The 4,341-nt window shown below is 36.8% G+C and overlaps 1 pseudogene; it reads right to left on the bottom strand.

Annotated features, from left to right (window-relative positions):
• Nucleotides 1–3,443: 3,443 nt before the first annotated feature.
• LOC118830231 lies at nt 3,444–3,986 on the bottom strand (annotated as a pseudogene).
• Between the last annotated feature and the right edge of the window lie 355 nt (nt 3,987–4,341).

Here is a 4,341-nt window from a genome sequence, read left to right as displayed (position 1 = left end):
CAGCCCGTCTCCCATGTGGATTTCCCGGCCAGCCGCTTCTGCCTTGGTCTGGAGCAGCTCCGCACTGAGCACTCTCAGAGCCTACAGGTTCGTGCCTCTGGCCTTTCAGACTCTCCCAGCTGGGAAATTTGCCCCACGCAGACTGCTCGCGGTTTCTGACTCTCTCAAATCTGCTCAAATTCACTTTTTTATGGGAATCTGACAGACCTTGTGAGAGAGCTCCAGTAAGACGCTGCCTTCATGCGGCCATCTTGGCTCCGCCCCCTCACTTGTTATTCATAATCAAAGGGCTATAAAACAAGGTGATCTCTGTTGTTAAACTTCAGCGTACCTTATGTGATTTTGACACATGCATGGGAGCTACTTTGTTTAAGGAGAGCCTTCAAGGTGGCATTTTGCTCTACTGAATCAAGTGAGTTTTATAATCAACAACAAAAAATAAGCACAGTGAGTTCTTGTATTCTCTGTAGCTTGCAATCAACTGTGTGACTGAAAAAGATAAAGTCTGCTGTAAGATCACATTTACACAAACTTTCTCATGCTTTGCTATATTCATAGATTATCCTTAAATGTATTGCAAGAGATAGGAAGGTAGGTACACAGTTCAGCAGTTATTGATACTTTCTTGATATTCATTTTTCAGTAATGATGATGATAATGATTTAAAAGTTTGTTCCTTTCTGTAACTTCAATCCAAGGAAGTACACATATCAGCCATGTTCACTCCTAACCTGGCTCCCAAGACTACTTTTCTACCTCCATTCTATTAACTTTCTCACAGTGGAGATGCCTCCAACCCTAATGCTACCTCTGATTGGTGAGTTTTTCCCCAGACCCTCCATTTGAGGAAGTACCCACTCCAGCTATGCTCACTACTAACCTGACTCAGCTCTTGTTTCTCTGAATTAATTTTCCAATTTGCCCATACATAGGTACCTTGCTCTACCCCCTACTCACCTAGAATTTTAGTTCTCTTTTATGTGTTGTCTTCCTCCATTAGAATATAAGCTCTTTGAGGGCAGGAACTATATTTTTGCTTGTATTTATATTCTCAGCCTTAGCATAGTCCCTAGCATATAGTAAGTGCTTAAAGAATGTTTATCTCTAATCTAATCCCATAATCCACATATAAGAAAATACAAAAGGATAATTGCATATTTTTCCATGCTATGGACATCCTGTGTTGCTAATCCATCACTTTATTTATTTTGACCATGCACTGTGAATCACCAATAAAGAGGGCCCAGAACTGAAAAGGAGGAAGAAAGCAGGCTGTACTGCATTGAGGAATTTATACCATGCTTTTAATGATCCCCAAGCTTCCTCCTGCCACAAAAGTCCACCTTTGTTTGCTTAAATACCAACCTGGTCATGCTATATAGGTGGTAGTCATGAAATGCCACAATCTCCAAAGAATTAAAGTTAGATCACTCAAAGGGTATTGGGGAGCCACCTTGTGGGGTGCTAGTAAGCTGCAACACATCATTAGCTAAGAGTCACTCTGGAGAAGTAGTGTAAAGTTTATGGTCAGTGAGAAGTATCACTGAAAAAGGGGAGGGAGTAGGTCATGTAAGCAGGAGTAAGGGATAGCCAATGGAGAATCTCTGTGCGTTTTTGGTGTATCCACACAGGAAGGCTGCCAGACACTGAGTGGATCCTCTGTAGGGAATTTATGGGGGAACAAGGACAAGAATCACCCAAAATAAGAAGGCAAGGATGGGTTGGCCACCGAACCCGCTGTTGGAAAGAGTCCCATGATCACAAAGTCAGTGAAGTATCAATGTATTCTTTGTCTTACATGTGCCCTCCTCACCACCAGCTGAAACAGCAACTAGCCCACCAAAATACTATGCTGTGTGATGTGCAGATAAAATCATTTCTTTATTAGCTTTGTGTACCTCCTGTGTTTGGATCTGTGCTCGGCTTATTAGGGATCTAAGTTTACTTAGGGATCTAAGCCAAACATTTTCAACCCAGGATCCATGAATTTGGTTTTAAAATATTTTGATAACTACATTTCAGTATAACTGATAATTCTATATATTGTATTTTATGCTTTTAAGAATCTTATTCTGAAAGGTGTCCATAAGCTTCACCAGACTGCAAAAGGGATCTATGCCAAAAGAAGTGAAGAACACTGATATAACCTGATCTGGTTCCCTCTCTCTAACATTTTTTCAATTGAACAACATTCAGTTCTCTCATTCTAGACTATGGATTGGTTCATTTTCCTTTTCCAGTCATCTGTACATTTTTTAACATATTTTTTGTAATATCGCATAATTCTGGGTTTCTGTGAATATTTATGTTTGTATTTGTTTATTGATATGTGCATAAATGACAATTGTGCCTGAAAATAGGAAACTGCCTGTTTCTTTAAAGGAATTGTTAAAAATATTTAATCAAGTGCCAATTAAAATAACAAAAGCTGACAAGAATAAATAGGATAAAGTATTAGTTACTCCCCAGTTCTGTGCAACATTTCATATTTCTACAGTAATTATAAATGTTGATAGCACTGAAGGAGTCTGGGGCAAGCAAGAATAATGAAATTATTATTCTGTTAGAGCTTTTTTGGGAATGCAGCTTTTTAAACCTGGAAATTTGTATTGCTTTTTTGGTGGCAAATATGTACAATCCTTTGAAATAGAAAATTTATATAATATGGAAAATACCAGCATATGATAATTACAGTATGTATCTGAATTATAAAGCTAAACAATCAATACTTAAGAATGTTTAGTATTTTGCTAATGAACATAATAAATCAATGTTTTAAAAAGCCAAAAAAAACCTTGATTGAACTAGAAACAATTCAGAAATAGTAGTGTAGTAAAATGTGTCAAAAAACATTGACCAAAGTTTATATACATCCTTTAATAACAATTTTCCTATTTACCCACACCAATATAAGCAGGTTTAAGAAGATAACAATTATGGGAATCTGGCTGCACCAATATTTGATTAAATCGTTCTAACACATATGTGTGTGTATATATATATATATATATATATATATGTATACACATATTTGTGTGTATACACACATATATAACTTTTTCATAATTCTTAAATAATGTGTAGCTAGGTAGCTTCAACTATGCTGTAAAAATTTAAATTCTGTACATGCCAATCAGTAGCTAAATCAAGATGTGAATATTGGAATTTACTAAAAATGAAAAAAGTTACCAATAACACTCCAGAATGAATGCTCTACCACATTTTCATAGCAATTTTAACTTCGGAGATCAAAATATTAATTCTGAAAATGTGGTCTTTAGTGTAGATTACAATGAAATTATTAATTCTAATATATTTATATTTTATGTAAAACATGTGGACTGTGCACAAATGTTTATCATGAAAATGTGGCATGTGCTGGCAAAATCTTTGTATTGGCATGTTACAAAGAAGGGACTAAAGAAACTAGAAAAAAGTAAACATTAATGAGACTCTCCGTTTAATGATGAGGCTTCTTCTCTGGGTGAAGATGACCTGGACATTCCTTTCTTTGTATTACCAGAGTTAGAGCCACTCTGACTATGGTGATCTGCAGAAGCAGTTTTAGATGCAGGGTGTAACTTAGTATTCTCCTTAAAGTCTGTAATAGTGAGAGCTCTCCAACAGTCACTTCCAAATGCTGAGTACTACTCTGATCCACGTTCTTCAATTGTAGTCTGGTTTTCTTATGACTCTTCTTTTTGCTGGTTGTTTCTTTTTCACTTTTTTTTCCTTTTTAAATTTATCTTTCTTCCCCCTCTTTCTTTGTCAGAGAGAGGTAAAAATTGCTGGGTAACATGCTGTGTAACCACCTGGGAGACAGGTCAAGGTTTTCTGGTGGAGGTGCCCTTCCTCACGTTGCACATCAGTCTTTTGAAAGATTCAAGGCTGTACCAGAAGGTGCAGACAGTACAATCCCGGTATCCCCCATCAGAGGATGACTTCAGCTGCTGCTTCAGCCTGGTGGAGCTCTTCTTGTCTCTCATAGCATGGCTAAAAATACCTCATCTGTATTTTCAATAATATCCTTTATACCAGGTCAATTAATGTTCCTGAATTTTAAGGAGAAGAAAAGTGGACTGTGTGGGAGGAACAGTACTGAATGTCTTTTGCAATAAGCAGTGGCAAGAGTCTGCATTTATAGAGAATTATTTTTAATCTATCCTCTTACTGCTACTAAAAGTTTTAGTTTGCTTTTGAAAAATTACAGTCAGATTACAGGCAACTAATAAGATCCTCTTACTATTTAAGCAATAAACAGATAAATATCTTTTAATTGGCATATAGTGAGCATGGCTGATTGGGCACTTCATTAATTGGCTTTCTCTGCAGTATCATTGT

The sequence above is a fragment of the Trichosurus vulpecula genome, chromosome 1, assembly GCF_011100635.1.
Source record: "Trichosurus vulpecula isolate mTriVul1 chromosome 1, mTriVul1.pri, whole genome shotgun sequence".
NCBI lineage: Eukaryota > Metazoa > Chordata > Mammalia > Diprotodontia > Phalangeridae > Trichosurus > Trichosurus vulpecula.
The sequence above is the reverse complement of the archived record's forward strand: the minus strand, read 5'-3'. Positions and strand labels throughout refer to the sequence as shown.